Below are 20,026 nucleotides of genomic sequence, written 5' to 3' on the forward strand. Positions count from 1 at the left end.
GACCGGTCCGCGTTTCGCCGATAGCCTTTGTCTCTGGCACCTCGCCTCTCTCCTCGCGGGACGCTGTACGCGAGGGATTCCGAATAGAGGGATCTCCTAGTGGGATGATGTCAAACAGGTCGGTGGTGTAGCAGCGTGAAAACACAGCCCATAGACCTATCAGCCCGCCTTCTTAATCTGCATTTTATAGCTGCTCCCTGACAACAAAAAGAACACTCCAGATTACAACCATTCAATGTGACACATACTTCTGCAGCTTAATCCCCATTAGCCCTCACCCCAGTGGACCCTGAGCCTCGCTGTGTTGAAAACTCCGTTGTAAGTTTATTGAGCACATTTGGAAAAGCTTCACTTTTTTTTTACTGAGAGTTGACCAAGTTGGATTAGGTTGAACTCTTGCCTGAGAGAGCTCAAAAGCATTAGCGTCCATTGTGGAATAAACTATTAATGCCTGTTTGTTTAACCCTTGCACGGCAAATTAACCCCTGTTGGAACTGGTTTGTCAGATCAGCGCAGAGAGGGACGCCACATCTTCAAATGGGTTCATGTCCTCACTAACCCTCCAGAGCTGGAGCGCTCTCAGACCTTTTACCACAAACGCCGCAAAAACACTTAGATTTCCATGTGCAATTTCATTTTTACTGACTGACGTGGGAGTCAAGTCAAGAGCCAGATAGTTATTTACTCACATGCCTGACTTTTTCAGGGCTAAAGTGGGTTTTCAAGTTGCACAGAAGCCAACATAAAAAAGAATAAACCAGATAAAGTATATTATTTTAAAAAGATACCACACCAAGCACTTTATCGGGAAACAGAAATGGTTATTTAACCCAGACTACACAATGATGAAGCCAGGCCTAAACGAGAAAGACTGAAATGTGTAGGCAGAAAAAAAGCAATAACATTAGTGAAAATTGCAGCTGTTGGACTAAACCATGGTTTGTGCATCGCAACTAAACTAAACCTTCAACCTATTATCCATTTAAAAATGTTTTCTAGAAAACTTCCAGACTTGAGTAGCCTCAGTTTTACCACTTTCAACCAAACATCACAATTCCAAATGCTGAAAAGCAGAGTGTACTGCACAGGCATCAGGTAGGCCTTACCCTTCCCTCTCAGGAAGTACCGTTGGACCCTTGGGGGCCGGAGCAGCTCTTGTGATGGATTACAGGCCCCAGCTACAAGAGGAGGCCCATAGACTTATGGGACATCAGATCAATGCAGAAACATCAGCCTCGCACTAATACACTAATGTCTGAAGTCCTTCCTGGAACCCAGGTCAAATGTGAGCTCATTATGTTTTTTTCCTCAAGTTTACTAATAACTGATGCAAGACCATTAGCAATACTTCTACAATCTTTCAAAGGGAGTCCACACTAAAAATATCCATACACTCAATATGACCTGAAATTGTGAGAAGCAGAACGAGCCAATGAGAGTGCGGAGGTAGCAATCGCGTGAGAAAGAAGCGGAGGAGACGGGGAGGTTACGCCAAGTGCACTGCCCCCAGGTCAAAGCACTTCTGTCGTATTAGCTTATACACAGTCTCCATAGCCCTCAATAAATCATGGGCCCAACGCACAGTGGGCAGCGACGGGCTCCGAGAGGTGCAGCCAGAGTGGGTTACACACACAGGCAAGAGACAAGCTGCTGTGTGACCGGGAGAGTTACTGTAACCTGTTTGAATATGGCTCATTCATAATATCAGTGTCTCACTTTATTCTTATGGAATATGGGCTGTTACTGAAGTTGAACAAAGTAAGTTCTGTTACTCAGTATAAAGTTAGGCCTGTAAGACATTCAGACCAAATTAATACTGCACACATTTAACTGGCCACTGGTGGAAAATAGTTTAGCCTAAAATAGATGAAAACACTGTTTACTCCTTAATTACGCCTCCTGCAGGCCTAATATTCAACTCCAATGCTCGAATAGTTTTTATTTGTGTTGAGGCTCCGGGCCTGCAGAGTGAAGTACCGTGATTAATGATAGATGCGTGTCCAGGGCCGGAAAAACCCATGAAACATGAACGAGTCCACGCGCATGTTTGCGGCGGGACAGCCGTCGCCCTCTTGTCACGCAAACCCGCGTCCGTCCAACTCACCACGAGACTAAACTTTATAGTAGCCTGTTGTCGGACATTTGACGTGATACATGAAATAACTAAGAGATCAATAGGCTTAATTGTTTTATTTATTTATTATATAAAACACAAAACAATAAATAATCCGTCTAAAAATATTTAGGCTACCAATAGCCTAAATATTTTTGCGCATATATAAAAAAAACAGGTAGTTTAGGCTATATATTTTTCCCTTAAAATGGTATCGGCCTGTTATTCTATGTAACCTCTATAGGTTTAATAAGCTATTTGCCTTGTAATTTAAACAAGACCAGTGTAGTCGTGTTTTTACCCTGAAATGGAGTAATATTAAGTGTTGAAAAGTCGCGTAAAATGAAGCTGCAGCGCACTTTGCTTGAACTTGGACACATGAATAAGTGTTATGAAGCTACACCACGTTTTCTTTGCGTGCGACCTTTTCAATTAATAAAAGAATGAATTGTTTATTTTTGGTTTATTTTTGTATCTACATCACTACAATTGACAGGAAAGTCACAAAAAAGTTTTTTTTTATTTTTTTATTTTTACAAAAAAGGAATTGGCTGAAGCAAAGTTTATTTTTGGTAATTCTTTTCCAAAAGATGGATTTCAAGAGAAAACAGCCTTAGCATAACTTAATTTAAACCGCTTTATTTGATTTTTTGTCGCCACTTCAGTAGAACCAGACTACATGATCAATAGACTAAGTAAATAAAATAGCCTAAATAAAGAAAATGCATGAATCCATTAAAATAAGTGCCATATTTGTAGTGGGCACAAGTTACATTAGTTAGCCTGCATACGTGTGTGGAATACGAGTATAGGCCTACTTTATTGTTTTTATTATTATTTTCAAATCCATGCGCTCAGTTCAGGCACCAGGCAGCTAATCTTCCTATTCACGGGTTTCAACTCCTGCTCCCTCGTAAAGACGCATTTTTCCTCAGTTACTTCTCAAAGTTTTCCTCCTGTTTTTCTCCAAAGAATTGGTGAATCCGAGGTCGTCCAAAATGCCTGCGGGATTATTTTTTTTAAAGCCATTTAGTGGAAAAAACAGTTGTGTTTTTTGGAGGAAAAGGACTTTGATTGTGCGGCAGTTCGTGATAAAGTCAGGCCTGGACTGTGTCAGTGCTGCGTTGGAAGGAAGAGTCGTGACATTGCAGACATTTCACCGACTTTTGCATTTATTTAGTTTGATTGCAACGTTTAGGGGTTTTGTCTGCGCCAGTGGACAAGAAATTCATCAACAAATCCGGGCAAATCTGGCCCTAATGGAGAATAGACAAACAGAAAAGTTGTCTGCACAGTACCCCTGTGCGCCACACGACGGCAGCAAACTCATTTGAACGCGCTGTGGTTTGCAGCACAATGGACAGCACAGTTTGTGTATTTAAGCGCCTTATATCAGTGTTATTAAAGGAGAGCCTTTTAGACAAAGCTGTCGGGCAGTTGTTATTAAAAGGGGAAAATATCCTCTTTTTGCAACTCACTTAATGTCGAAGAGTTTGGTGGATGTACAGATGTTAATTTATAGACATGACTTAAAATAACTTGTCTATAGGTAGATGTATTTCATAAATGATGTTGCATATTTCAAATCCCTCTGTTTTCATTTCACAATTTACTAAATACCCAGCACTGGTTCTCAAACTCCCCACACAAAGCACCACTAAAACATTTGCATGTCAATCTAAACTGAAAAATCGCCTCTAAATTGAACAAAACAGCTGCATGTCCTGAGAACAACCTGAACCAAACCACCAGAATACAGTATCGTAAAAACATCAAACTTTTGTATTAGCATCTTTGAGTCACTTGATGGCAGTGTTTCCCCTTTAAACCCTGAAGAGTCCAGCAGTCTGTGAATTGAAGTGTGAAGAAACAGTTGCTAACTTTACTGATAACTTTAACTTTACTGTTGACTGTGGACTTTTTCTGGTTTTCACAAAAGACAAGACAAGAATAAAACAACAATAATTGAACGCAACACTTTCGTTTTTGCTGCGATGTTCTGTTTTGCTTTATTGGGGGTGGGGTCAGAAAACCAGTCAGTCTCTCGTGTGTTTGATTCACACAGTGCATCTCCTTCGTGTAGAGTTGATCGTGTCCTGTGGAATGCTGGTCCATTCCTCTTAAATGGCTGTTTGAAGTTGCCGGATGTTGGCAAACAGAGATCCAGAGCATCCCAAACATGCTCAATGGGTGACATGTCCAGTGAGATGCTGGTGCTGCAAGAGCAGGGATGGTTTTGTGGGGCTGTGCATTCACAGTGTGCATCACGCTGCAACATGAGGTGATGGTTGTGGATGAATGGCTCAACAATGAGCCTCAGGATCTCGTCACAGTATCTCTGTGCATTCAAAATGCCATCAATAAAATGCACCTGTGTTTCATTGTCCATATCAACAATATGTTCAACTCTATGCGAAGGAAATGTGTTGCACTGTGTGAGGCAAACGGTGGTGACACAAGATACTGACATTTCAGAGTGACCTTTTAGTGTGGCCAGCCTATGACACACCTGTGCTATATTCATTCTGTTTAATCAGTCACTCCTGTGAGGTGGAAGAGCGCACTAACACAGATTTAGACAGATTTGTGAACTATATTTGAGAGAAATGGCTCTAATGAAGCATCAGGGCAAAGTCAAACTGGGAGACCACTCTTTCATTGCCTCATCACCGGCAGCTCTTCACCAATCATCCAATCACAGTCCCATCTCAAGCTGCACCTTCACGCCAGCCAATCACTGCAGCTGCTCATTCCTGCTTCAACCATTCATCGCCCAGGATCCCCTTCTTAAGCTTCCTCGTCCGTCCCTTGGCGGTTTCCCAGCTGTGCTGTGACCCTCCTCTGACCCTCCTCCTCTGCGGGGCCTCCCCTCGGCTCTGCTCATCGTTGTCAGCTGGCAGCTCCGGGTCTCGTCCTCTACCAGTGTCCAGACTCCGGGGGCGACTCAGTGAATCATTCATCATTGCCATGAATTTCATATCGTTAATTGAATCTTCCACCGGGGTCTGAGCCCCAATCATTTCTTCATGTCCACGCCACTCTGTTTCTGTGAGTCTTTTCAGGTTGAATTGTGTATGTGAAAAAGTCTTTGAGTTTACCCCATGAGAAATGAGTGTTGCGTCCAAATTTTTGTTGAGTTTATTTCCCGTGTGGGAAAATTGCAAACATTAATCTAGCAAGTGACTCAGACCTGTTACCTGTTTGGGCGTTAAATAAATTCCCTTCCCATTATTAATAGCACATGTAAGTGTTAGAAATGACACGTCACAGATTTGAACAAATCTTTCTTTAATTTTATTCTCCACCAGTCACATATATCAAGTTATGGGTCTTGTTTCTAAACAAATACAGGATATGAAGAAAAGCAAAGTGTTATTGTAATTTCGCCGCTCCCTCATCCATGGTGCGTTTGATTACAGTGTTATTGCAGGGCCTAATAGCAACGCCCCCGACACATTAAGCGTAATAGCCCCTAATGACTTTTTGATGTTTTTGTAGAGCGCCTATTACCTCCTCTGGCTGCTGTGTCATGCTATAAATATAATGTGGCATGTTGATAGACAGGGCTATTGCATGGAATATGTTTTCAATTATACCTTCTACTCTGTTTTAACGCACAGAGACATTGGGCAGAACTTACATCAGGCAGGCCTCACTCAGTGGCATCATTTACATATAACGGTCATATAAAAATGATTTCCCATGAACGGAGAGACCATTCTATGTAATATTGCATTGTTCATTGCTTTTATTATGTTGGCTACTCCTTTTATAGCAAATAGCACAAAGGGTTTTATCTGCCTGATCGATTCTGCACTCGCACATTTCATAGTAACGGACCAATATTAAGCATTTGTTAAGCATTTGTAAATACTTAATTCATCATTATGTACAAAATGCCCAGTTCAAATTATTTTGGGGCTTGTGTTTACTCCTGTCAGACTTGAGGATCTTCCAAAACAAAACCAAGAGACCGTCCTCAGAATGACAATGCGGTCGGTGGTGTTTTGAATCCCGCATTGCCCCCAGCTGCCTTTGTTCACGAGGCGTTGATGTGCATATGAAAGATGATTTTATTATCCAATACAAATCATCTTCTTTAACAAGCCATAGATGTGGCAGAGCACAGAAAAAAAAACACCCCCCTCATCTGTCGCAAAAGCAGCCTTGAGATCTGCAGTCAGTCGCTCTGAACGTGGCATTGACGCTGAATGAATAGGCATTGATTCTCCAGATTACTGCAATTCTATTTCAGATCTACTTCAGTCTTTTCTGTACAGTCTTTATTTGCAAAGTTATCGGAAAATCGTAGATATTTTTTCAAAAGATTGTCGGTCATGCCAGTTGATTTCCTTTGCCCATTATGTGAACATCTTACTCTATCAAACTCCAATTGTAAGGTGCTTCTAAACGAAACCTGCTTTAGATCTGCTTCCATCTTTACAAACCTCTACCAGCCCACTGTTTGCTTCACTGTCTGCTTTTCTATTGTGTTTATCTACAGTGCAGTGCAGTCATGAGCTTGCGAATTCATTGCGCAGTTGTCGATAATAGCTAGATTTTTTCCCCCTGCCCAGACACCTGTAACCGCTCTTGTGGTCACAGAGGACCGAGCTGTGGCTGTGGAGCTGAAGCTGCCTCCACAATAATGGATTTTTTCCCAGAATTATTGTTTACTGGTTCAGCTGAATGGCCTTGCCTCTGAGTGGGGAGAAGGACTGCTGCTAATAGCTTGACGCACACCGCACACCGTTTCTGTTAAAGACTGCAAAATTCCCAAGTAAAAGCCTGTACTTTTGAGTAAATCGATGCTTTATTATGACTTCAGCGTATGGAAGGTCGATATGGAGATGTAACCTGTCACTATTTGTAGAAGCCCTTGTCCTTTGGTGTAACAATAATGATCTGGACGTGGCCCCTTCGACCATTTTCGGCTTTCAGAGCGAAGAAAACTGTGGAGTCTTCATCCGTGCCAGGTCCAACGTGTAACTAAGCAAGGAGTTGGCAACAGATAGAAAGAAAGATCTATATTTTTTCTTTACCCTGCACTGCTTGAAATAGCCTCATTTCATAACATTAGAGCCATTTCATCCATAGTCTTGGCTGAGTGATCCCCGTCTTCGTCTGCCTCTCTTCAAACAAAAGCGCGCTGACCTTTTCAGGAAGCACTTAGTGAGGAGGGTGGATTTGCACAGATAACTGCTATGGCTACAGCAGGTGCACAAATAATAGCGGTTCTCCAGAGGCTCAGAATATAAAAAGGCCTGCCATCGGCTTCCCCACACAGCACTCAACAGGAATGAGCGGTTACCCCCGGAAACGGCACAGACCTGGAGACTGTAACGATCTGAGCAAAAACCAAACAGAGCATTTACTGTCAAAGGTTTGGTAGGAATTCTTCTTCCTCTTCTTCTTCCTCTTCCTCTTCCTCTTCCTCTTCCTCTTCCTCTTCCTCTTCCTCTTCTTCTTCTTCTTCTTCTTCTTCTTCTGTAGGGGCTAGGGAATTCTCCTTCTTCTATAGGTGCTGGGGAATTCTTCTTCTCCTTCTCTTTCTTCTCCTCCTCCTCCTCGTCCTCCTCCTCCTCCTTCTTCTTCTATAGGGGCTGGGGAATTCTTCATCTTCTATAGGGGCTAGGGAATTCTTCTTCTCCTTCTTCTTCTATGGGGCTGGGGAATTCTTCTTCATCTTCTATAGGGGCTAGGGAATTCTTCTTCTCCTTCTTCTTCTTCTTCTTCTTCTTCTCCTCCTCCTCCTTCTTCTTCTATGGGGCTAGGGAATTCTTCATCTTCTATAGGGGCTAGGGAATTCTTCTTCTTCTCCTTCTTCTTCTTCTGCTTCTTCTCTTTCTTCTTCTCCTCCTCCTCCTTCTTCGTCTTCTATAGGGGCTGGGGAATTCTTCTAGGGCTGGGAAATTATTATTCTTCTTCTTCTTCATGCGTGACTTAAACGTACCATAAACCATGCAACACAACTTCTTTCCAATCATGAACTGGACAATTCCACGTTACCTTGTGTGAACACTGATCAAAGTTCTCTTCATTAACTGGCCGCCCAATCAGCTGATGACCAGAGTTAGTGCTTCCATTAGCAGCAGTATTGATCCTCCACTGAATGAGGACCATTCATTCAAGTGATCACAAACCGGTAAAAATAGAAGCGCAGTGTAGTGTCTGGGAGATGGCTTGTACTAACACAATGATCTTTTTTTCCTCTTGTCGATTTCATGGGTAATACTCCCTCGTAATGGACAGATTTGTGACTGGAGATGCCGGCGGAAGGACTTGGGGAGAGTAAATCTAATTTGTCTGATTCCGAATGGTCGTTGGCGGTTTGCTTTGATGAGCTTTTACCGAAACACAAGTCTTTTTCACACTTTAGCGCGTGCTGTTTCTAAAAAAGGCCTTGGACAAACACATTAGACTGAACAGTGATGATGAAATTGCCAAACGTAGGCAGCACCAAAAAAGAAAAGAGGAAAAAAAAAAACATGTTACAAGTCCCACATTTTCACAACTTGTGCATTGCTAACATTGCAACATTTGTACGTCAAGAAACAAAGCCGTGTTGGTCCTGATTAAGGGTTTCATTTGTCTGGGGCGCCGTGTCTGCTAAGTTTCAGCCTCTTGACTAATGAAAGAGGCCCGGAGGCATCCATTTTTACTTTAATGCCTTAATCAACAAGCTGCTTCCATATGGGCTCTGAGGGTGGAGGCTTTGTTATGGGAGACCTCATGCAAATTACAAATGAAGTTGAAAATAAGTTGCATTTTTAGGAAGGAGTGAGTTTCTGTTTAACCTCTTAGCCCCCGCCTGGACCGCACATTTTCTCCTGTTTGGCGTTATCCAAATCTAAGGACTTCTAGGAAAAAAGTGTCAGAATAGCAACAAAGCGAGAGAGAAAAAATGAGGATGGAAATGTAACAAAAAAAGTGACAAAAATGCAACAAGTGATGAAAAAGGGACACAAAAGTGTTGAAAAAGAGACAAAAATGTGGGAAAAAAGAGACAAAAAGGTGACGAAAAAGAGACAAAAAAGTGGGAAAAAAGAGACGAAAAAGTGATGAAAAAGAGACAAAAATGTGAGAAAAAAGAGACAAAAAAGTGATGAAAAGGAGACAAAAAAGTGGGAAAAAAGAGACAAAAAAGTGACGAAAAAGAGACAAAAAAGTGACGATAATATGGCAACAACACAAGGAAAAAGACATTTTCATCAGTTTTGTAGGTCTTAGCTTTCAAATGAGGCATTACATTGGCCCATAGGCTATAAGCTCCAGTCAAAAAGTTTCTAGATTTGGGTAAAGCTGGCACTCAGGTTCAGGTGTATGAGGTTAAAGTGCATATGACAGGTTTTAATTCTTTTGAAAATATGACTTATTTGTTGTAAGTCATATTTAACATTATATTTCAGTGAAGCAGCAAACTAATGAAGAAATGTTGGGCAGAAAAGTTTTTTTTTAAGCTACTGTCAGGAAGTGACATAGATAGAGGTAAAGTTCCATAGCAGTTTAACTAATATCCCATTGATTGATGGTTGGCATGGCAGCAGTTTAAAATTATTTTCCTCTATCTATCACTTCCTGTCTGTGTCCAATAAGGAAGTGAAACTATAAACATCACAAAAATGGTCAAACTAAAGAAGGCTGGGTAACATTTTTAGCAACATTTGAAATATGATTCTGTTTTCTATAAAAATGTGTCTAATCTGTCAAATGCACTTTAACCAAAACTTTGATAGTTACCACATATTTTCAGCAAGGTTTTTGCTGAAAATATGTGGTAACTATCAAAGTTTTGGTTAAAGTGCTTACGGTAGAAAAAAATCCTATTAATTTTCCCCAAAGATTCAAATATTAGGAGTGTAAACAGAGTCAGCGATGTGCCTACGACTGAACAGAGCACAATTATTTTCAATGAAAGAAAACACAAAATTCTTAGAAATACATCTTATTAAATTTTAGATCTCTTCCTGCTTTTCAGCCTGAACTTGAGTTTTGAAAGGTCAATGTGAAAATAAATTTGAGCAGTAATAATCACGATGACAGTTTTCTTACACATACAGTATTATGCCTAAAGGAAAATCATGTCTGTTTTTACCAGTTAACAATAATCAAACCTGTTTTGTGCGTGCTGCGTTTTTCACATTTTCTCTCACAGAACATCAAGCAAAGGTCATTTTGAACTTTTCCTTTGTGCTAAACCCAGTTTCTAATAGCTTGTCCAGCACATGCAGAGAAATGTTATTACAATGAGCTCACACAGGAAATGAAAAACACATTATTTTCCATCTATTGATAGTGATAAACAGCGAACAGGTGCAAATCCAAAAACACATAAGCCCGGAATTGCATAAAATGTGCCTACGATTTTGGGAAACTTCCTCTCCCAAATAGCTATCTGCAAAGGAAAGGGCGCGGCAGGGGCATATCCTATACATTTTTCATGACTCGAGAACATTTTTTTATCCTCAGTGCAATGTCTGAATTATTACAGTGGTTGGGTTGCAGAGTGGCTGGTGCAGCTGCTCCCCCTGGGTTACCAATATACGACTATATTTCTCTGGGCGTGTGCAGAGGGATTGCAAACAACTCTATGGGCTATTACCTTTAAATTAGCTTTATTGTCAGTGCTACCACATGTAAAGCTCACACAGAGAATCACATCACCCTCGAGCCCTTGGTGCAAAAAGACGATCGTTAACACTTCACAGAGCGATGTCATGTACATGTACACAAAAGGGGGCAGTAGAGGGAGGGAAAGGGAGAGTTCAGCTCCCCGATAGCCTGCTAGGGGAAGCAGTGTAGTGTATGCGCCCAGTCCTTCAGTCAGAGAAAACTGTTAAGTGGCGGTGCTGTGAATGTTAAAAGAAGGGGGGAAAAAAGGCCGCGAGATCATGCTGAATCCCTAAAAGCATTTAAAATGCATGAGCAAGAATATAATGACTATTATAATACAGCATGTAATTCACTGTAATGCCTTTGGTCTTCAGTGGAGCCCTGCCTTTATAGTTATGACAGTTCCACAATCTCTTGGCTCTTAATCCGCTTATAAAAACGCACCGTACAGTGCTAAAGTTTGAGTGAGGTGTGAAAATGGCTAAAGTTCTTTGCGTTTGTGAAATCCTTTTTTTTTTTTCTATTACCATGGTTCTTTACAAGTAGTCATTTTACTTGCCAATTCTAGTTGTGATATTTTTGCACATATACATTCTGATTATAAAGCCAATGAGTTTAAAAGAAATGTTAGCTTTTGTTTTATGGTGAGGTATCTTCCAAATACTAGAAATATGTAGTATACAATAGGCCAGCCATTTCCAAAGTCTGAAGCATCGCGGATGACTTGAAAATAATAAACAGCACTAACTTTAGCTAAATACTGATACATACAGTATAAAGCAGTATCTACATTTTAGAAGAATAGGCCACTGTTTTTCCATTCTGAGATATGTTCTTACCTGAGCGTAGACGAGTTGATGTCTGGTCTGGTCCTTACGCGTGCGCTCAGTCACGCAAAAACACCAAACATGTTGTGACTGAGCGCACTCGTAAAGACCAAAAAGGTACGAATCAACTCGTCTTAGCTCAGGTAAGAACATATCTCAGTAAATGGTGGCCTGTTCCTTTAAGAAAGACAGTTATGAATTTTCAAATGTTATTTTTCCAATATATCCTCTGAGGCCTCACAACGGGCCCCGAACCCCACTATGGGAAGCACTGGCCCCGGTATTCTAGACATTTTATTCGTAGATCCGTGCATAAACCGCAGTCGGCTAAAGTGGCTCGAGGAAGAGTAAAGGAATGACCTATTTGTCTAGTTTCTATAATGTCACTCCTAAGCCTGGTTTTCTTTGGCACATGGGGAAATGAGCTGTTTCTTAGATTCATCAGAACTTTTCTGCCAATTAGGAAAAAAGCTGTATGGCCAACAATGTCCCGCGCGGAATCGTAACTTTCTATATATTCTATTCTTGATGTTAAATCCTGCCTAAGAGACCGCGGCAGTGTTTTAGCATAATCCTTGTCCTGTGGCTGTTGTCCTCCCTGGTCTAAGCAGAGCCAAGACATTGAGCTGCATATCTTATTTTGCTGGATCAATGGGGGCTGGATACAGACCGAGGTGAAATGCACACTGGTCATATTGGTCTGTATTACCCTATGGACCAGCTCCTCAATGTTAAGTTCTCTTACAGTTTTGCAAACAAGTAATAGTGAATAAGGTAAGTTTCATTGCAGTTACCAAGACGCTGCAAGACTGTTGAATTGGGGAAGACTCACCTGTTTCGTGGCAAACTTCCCAAAGTAAAAACGCTCTAATCGACTCTGACACAGCCTCATTAGGAATGTGCGTTTAATCGCGCTTTAATGGAATCATGATTAGATCTATGGCCAATCTCAGTTATCTGCATAGAGCTTTTTAACTGACAGGTTTACAGCCTACTGCCGCAGTTAGAGTTAATTGCTTTCAGTGGAGTTTGGACTTTGGGGAGTAAAATGGAAACTATTTTAGTGTTAAATGGTTCTGGGATGGAAAGCATTCACAGGTTTGTTTTTGAGACGCCATCCTTTGCCCAATCATCCGGCATTAGCTTCGAAAAACTGCATTGCCCTGGTTTAAAACTCTCCAAAGAAAACATTTTTATATTAGATCTCTTCAAGTTATTATCTTACTGTGTTTGTTTGTATACGTTGTTTACAAAATGGGTCCGGACTATCTTTGTTCCTGTTTGGATGAAAGTTAATGTGGTGAATCTTGTCCGTGTTGTGAAGCAGATGGACCAGCGCTGCCGTGGCATGGACTGGCCGCTCTAAAAAGCCTTTCAACCGGAGACGCCAAAACAAAGCCTGAGATCAAATGGGCGGTTAAACTCTCGTTGCGTCAGAATGTGAGTCAGACACAGGCCGACCAGCTGTTTGGAGCCTCTCTGCTCGTGAACTTTGTGACGGACATAGACGCACATGAGAACAGTTACGTAAAGGCCTCCGTGACCCCCTGAGTGCATCCCAAAGTGGGCAATAAACCACGACTGTGATGTTTTCACTTTTCTCTACAAGCACCATCTACTTTTAACCATTGGAGCAGAGGTTTTCCAAGCCGACAGCTGAACATGATGATTTCCTCGTATTACTGTAACTTTTTATCACTGTTTATGTAAGCCGTCAGTCGTACAAGTGTTAGAGGAACAGGCCACCGTTTTTCCATACTGAGATATGTTCTTAGCTGTGCTTAGACTGTCCGTCAAAGATGTTGTTAGCATTTAGCCTCTCCCATTATTCCTATGGACCCAAACCGGGGTGAAGTTACAGCGACCAAGCTCTTCCACGTTTTCTCTAATTTAAATACGGTTACGTGAGTAGTTACACGATCCAAGTATAGTCACATAAAATGATGTCGATTTTCTAGGCGGCTGAAAAGGGGTTCTATATTGTGATGGAAGAGCTTGGTCGCTTCTATCTTCAAACCATTTGGGGCCATAGGAATACACTGGGAGAGGCTAAATGCTAGAAACATCTTTGGTCTTTGTGCGTGACTGAGCGCACGCACAAAGACCAGAGAGGTACGCATCAACTCGTCTAAGCTCAGGTAACAACATATCTCAGTATGGGAAAACGGTGGCCTGTTCCTTTAAAGGTCATCTCAGCCCAGCTCTTCAGAGAAACTCAACTCCAGTACAGGTGATTTATGATGGTGCACACGATGTATTGGGACTGGACAGTATAACGGGATAGGGAATGAATAATGTGGAGAGATATTTAGTAAAATGCCCAGGTTGGGAGATGATCTCGCTCCACTGAGGCTGGCACAGCGCCCAGCAACTGTGGTGTAGCCATGACCACTAGTGTAGTTTTTTACACTATAGCTGTTATTCTCATTGTCGAACATTTAAAACTTAAAAGTTAAATATGTTGTTGCTCATGAATTTGGTCAATAGCATGTACTTCCCGCACCGTCATAGCCTTATCCTTTTATGGCCCTTTGTGCGTCTCTTTGAAACACGTTTATGCTCCACTGGCTGCACTTATTGGATCTTTTTTCCCCCCCTTCCGCCTGTAATAAAATAACCTTTTAATCCTTTATAGGTCACCTCTTTCTTTTTAATCCCTTTAGCCGTCGTGAGGTTTGGGTTTAACCAAACTTCTGACCTATGAATGTGAGATGAGAATAAGTTTGCACCACTATATGAAAATCTCTCCTCTGTTTTTGACCCAGCCGTCAGTCAGCGCCTCAGGGCCACCTGTCAGGAGCAGCGGGCGACCGCGGTGACAGGGACCCATCCCCATTACAACCTGCCAATACGCCTTGTATAGTCTCACTGTGCGTCAATGTGTGAGTTATACAATATACTATTTTGTTTTAAATCTTTCTTTTTACATCCTTGTAAAGTGAATACGCTCTTCTATTCTTAGCATCACCCGTTATCTCTATACCACTCGTCCTTGCTGTGTCTTTGCCTCTCGTTTTATCAGACATTTAAGGTGGAATCAAGGCAACTGTCACAATGCTGCAAATGCGGCGTGTGATAAGAAATGTGCCACAGTGTATTGACTTTACCAGTGCAAATTTGATGTAAAGATAATAGATTTCCACTCATCAGAATGATTACTTTCAGCATGTCACATCATGTTAGGGTGTCTTTCTTGCCGGAACACTATAGCTAAAGCTTTTTGTGAAATTTCTGCGACATGGGGGATCAGATGTGTGAGGGCTTTCGCCGCTCATTTCGTATCTGGAGCTGAAAACCCTCCTTGAGTCTTGATATAAGAGCTCACCTTGATCCGAGGGCTGTTTCGGAGCTAATGCCGCCGGATAAGTGGAGCAGGGATAAAGCGGAGAGCCCGGGATACAGAGGCTGTTTACTTGTCTCAAAACTGTAATAAAAAGCAAGCGGCTCTTTGGGCCTTCAAATCTCTTCACAATCTCCCCACTGCACCAGGCTTTTAATGTGTAATTTATCACCACAGCGGGGAGGACAAGTACAAGTGCAATCCATATCTCTGCCGACTCCATCAGTGAACGAGACTTTTTTTTTTTAGGACATGAGCAACAGTAAAATAGGAAATATATTCCAGACAATATAAATGTTTCATTTTCCTCCTAGTCTGCAGATGCAGCTATGGGTCTGTGGTTGACTGCGACCTAGTTAGTGTGATGCTACCTCAATGACAGGCTCAGGTCTATATTTTTGTTTACATTTGCCCATAGTACCAAGGATAACTCTCTGCAGTTACACATTGTCGTGAATATACAATATGAGGACTCTGATCATCTTTTTGGACTGACCTGCAGAAATGTACCAATGGACGGCTTAGTATTCATTTAGAATTTATTAAAGCCACACTGCAGAACATTCCAGGTTCTAGTGTGTTGCTACATCACAGGAGCAACTAAGCTGTCAAAAATGTGCCTCTAAAGATCAGCAAGAGGCCAAGGAAGTTAGTTCTGCAATAAATCATACAGACGGGGTCATTTCCCAAGTGTTTGCTCATGTGCAGTAAAGTAATTTTGTGTTGTTATTGCAGTTTGTGGTGCATTAAGGAGCCCCGGGACACAGCGGGGACTTTTGGAGGCGCTCTCGGTTTAATCTGGTTGACAATAATGAAAATAAGAACAACATGTGGCGCTATCAAAAGGTCCAGCCCAAACGACAAGGGAGAAGGACAGTGCCCTCTCCCTGCTAGGGCAATACCAGTCTGGTATAAAAAAAAAAAAAAGGTTTAGGTTCTATTCGTATCAAAAAAATCAAAGCATCATAAGCAGGTACTGAAAACAAATATGAAATCTTTATATTCAGGTTTTGATGCTGTTGGTCATCAAAATTGGAAAAATTAAATAAAAGTGAAACACAAGTTAAAATAAAAACATTTTTAAAGGGGAAAAATTGGGAAAAAGAAGAAGAACTTGGAACGTGTTTTTTCCGCCCTTTTGTAGTTAAAGGGAGTTTCTTGGTTGTTTCACCTCAAACTAATGATACAAATGCAAAAGAAATGAAACTGAAGGAAAAGGAATAAATTAACATTATTAAACTGTTTTATGATTCTAGATGACAAATAAATCGTTCAGGTATCGGAATCAAAAACCAAGTATCGTTCAAAAATTAACAGCCCTAATCCCCGCATATCTTCCAAGGTCGGTAAAACAGATGTAAATAAAGGAAGATTATAAACAAAAAAGACATTTAAAACATTGGATTACAATAGAAACTGACCTTTTCCCAACATCGGATTTACAAAGAGAAGAGGCAGCGGTTTATACCAGAGGCATGTCAAAGGTCACACGAAGAAGAAACAAAAACCCTCAAGAAGCGGCTGGAGGACCAAGTCTGCACAGTGTATCAAATGCCAGCTATGATACACTATAATGTTATATATGAATCGGTTACATAGGACCTAATGTTTTCAAACCTCACACGTGGCTCCAGACCCGTCTCTCTGCAAAGTTTCGAGTCGGGTCAGAGGAGAAGTGAGTCATCTCATCCAACCCCGGCCCCCCACACTTTAGATCTTATAATAACTGCATTTTTTTCTCATTCACAGCCAATAAATCCCTCTTTATTCAGCACATTATCGAAGGCTTAATTACAGGGTTTAATTACTTTAACCTCTCCAAACAGGTGCACACTTCCCATCCGCTCCCGGCAAAGCGACCACAGTCCACCCTGCGTCAAACCCACGCCGGTATCGCATTAAAATCGCATCTTATTTTCTACCTCTCTCTTCCCTACACCAATAATTATCACCAAATTCACACTGAACTCCCGGCAATGAGGCTTCCAGCTATATAATTATGACTTAAACTGACAGAGAGGCCCCCGCGCATTGTCGGACACCGTTACCATGGTGAAAGACGGGTGATGCAAAAAGTAGATTTGGAGAGCGCTAACTGCTTTTGGGCCAGTCTGGTAATACGGTGCCCCGCGGCGAGGAAAGCGCGCTGAGGCAAACAAAGCAATAAAAGTGACTTAAAGGGGCGTTAAGGAGCCGTCTGTGCCATTGTATTGTACTACGAACCTGTTGTTTTTATTCAACAGTAATGAATAACGCATTGTTTGGTTTTTGTGTGACGTAAATATGGCTTCAGGGATTTGGGGACACAAGAACAGGTAGATAAACTGATATAGAAGAACTGGACGGATGTTTATGACTTTGCAAATGTTATAAGCACAAAACATAATGAGCAATTATAGGTATTTTTAGTTAAATGCTAGGGTGGTTCCAATAACAATTTTCCTCAGTGATACAGATGGCTCAGAGTAGCTGCCAAGTGAAGGCATCAAAGAGGTCTGCAGAGCCTCCACAGCCTCTTTTGAAGCTACTTTGGATGTTACATTAATCCACTAAACAGCTGTGGTGCGCATTTGTGGGTCTTGGTGTCAGATCGGTGAGTTGGTTTGCTCGCCAATACCGATACCCGGATCAGCTGCGGTATCGGCATGAATATCCCATAGCGAAATAGGAACAATTTTAGTCATGATCTGCTTTCTGCTACCCTGTTATGTGTTTAAGTTCCATCCATCCATTCATCCATCCATTTTCTTCCACTTTTCCGTTGCCGGGTCGTGGGGGCAGTTGGCTCCTCCTGCAGGTGGTGGGTCCACGGAAGGACGGCCTCACACACGGGCCTGTTGGTCTCTCATAAGGGGCTTCTGAACCGCTCTTTGTCCGTCAACTAGGACCTGTTTTCCCAGGGAGACCCTACCAGGGGCACGAAGCCAACAGAGCTCCTGGGATCGGGCGCTCAAACCCCTCCACCACATTAAGGTGGAGGTTCCAGGAGGGCTGTTAAAGTTCCTGGTGTTTGGTGTTTGTCTTTTTGGTCTTTGTGATTTTCCGTTTAACTTCCCTCGTGTTAATTGCCTGCCACCAGAGGGGGGCAGGCAGCTTCCCCCAGAGGGCCAACAGATTTGACAGAAACAGCCAATAGAATAAGGTCACTACTACACAGCAGCAGTGACAAGGTGCAATGACAGTTGGCCGTCACAGAATCCCTGAAAGGGCCCCATGAGCCAACCTCGCCCCTCCCTCACCTGCTTCTCAGAGGATAAGGACAGAGAGATTGCGCAGCCCACGTGTTGAAAGCAAGCACACAGCATCTCCTCCAACAAAATGAAGAGAAGTTATGCCTCTGGCAGCAAAAACAAACAAAAAGAAGAGGAAGGAGAGCAAGACAGCAGAGAGTGTAATAAGTTACTGTAGATGTATGTCGTCGCTGAAACGCCTTCTTTTAGCTGCCTTCATTCTTTATCATGCAAATATCAACAAGCTAGTGTTCTACCACTCGAACACTGGCCGGTCTCTGGAATAAGCTTTGAAAACTGAAAACAAAATGTGGACACAGCGCTGCAATACGGACTATAAAACGGATGGAGGAATTAAGTTAGCTGGAGTCAGGCATTACGTTGCATCTTCTGCGGTGAGTGACAGAGGGACATTCCTGCTTGGGTTCCCCTGTACCCTTGCTGCGCAACTGCTGCCCCGCCCTAATATGTTACACCTGTGCATCATTCACTCATGTATTTCTACCCCTGTGTTTCCCTTTAACCTTTTGTCGGTTCATTGTCTTCATGTTCAAGCCCTGTCTGTCAGATTTGGGTATTTTTGTCGCTCCTGCTTTATTTGGGGTTTTTGTTACCGTCATGTTTGGACTTTGTACTTATCTTTATTAAATCTGTTTCGTCGCGGTCTGCATTTTGGCCCAGTCGCTCCTGTTTTTACATCCACACCGTGACAACTTTATGAAATGCTGCTTTCAAGGACAGCGACTTCTGCTTTTGTTTTTGATCCAAGGATGTCCCGTTTGAGAAAAATTGAAACGTTTCTAAACTGACAATGGTTATTCAGGCCCAAATCTTTGTGCCATGTACAGTATGCTCGGAACACAGTGAATAATGCTTTTACACTCTTTCTGAATACACTCAGCACTGTTCAATGTCCACACGCACACATTTTACTGAAACTTTTTTGGGCTTTACTTTACTTTACAGCACAGAGATGACATGGTAATGGATGGAACTAGCCTGGTACCTAAAAGTGTAGTAACATGTTCATTATGGCAATTGCACTGGAAACAGGTCGGCCCTTCTCATTTATTTTATGGCAATATGATTTATCCTAACCAGCATATTTATGAATATTGTTTGTGTTCAGCTACAGCATTTGCAGCTATGCGTTGATTTATTTGAGATGTGCCCGATGTACTTTTCAGTAGAATCGCCTGCACGCTTGGCACTTGTCTTGTCATCAGGGTTGTAAATTGTTTGGCAAAGGTGTTTCATCATTTTCACTTCCTGATTTGTTGTTTGTCTTTCAGGACTGACAGCGGTAGAGTTGTGATCTCAGCGCCGCTTCTCTGAACACACTGTCCATCACCGTGGCGACAGCTCTGACGGGACGAGCGCGGCCTCCTACATCTCCTGCCGGTACATTTCAGCAAACATAGCATTTAGACAATGTTCCCGGTGTATTTTTCGTTTTGTTTTGACCTGGAGGTTTGTAAGCCTGTGCAGTGCTGCGTCGAGGGAGGAGTGGGCAAAGTTATTTAGCGGGACTCATGTTCCGTGGCAAATTTGGATCCATTTTGTGATTGGCAGATTAGTCCAATCTACATCAAAGTAGTGAAACAACAGGGACATTATTTTAATAGAATAAAAGGGAAAAAATGCAGTTACAGATCATTTTATTGTCCGAGGGTTTCCGTGGGGAAGTCATAATTGAATAGTGCCTAAATTTTGGCCTTATTAAAAATCATTACATTTAAATCAAACTGGGGTGAGGCTGGCGTAAAGAGAGCAGGTCGCCTAGTGATCTGAGGACCGGCGATTCGAATCCCGCAGGTGCACTGTCATTGAATGAGAGAGTGAATGGGTGACTGGTTCCTTGGTGTAAAACGCTTTGAGTGCCTAAAGCAGGTAGAAAGGCCCT

Source organism: Gobius niger, assembly GCF_951799975.1.
Source record: "Gobius niger genome assembly, chromosome: 21".
NCBI lineage: Eukaryota > Metazoa > Chordata > Actinopteri > Gobiiformes > Gobiidae > Gobius > Gobius niger.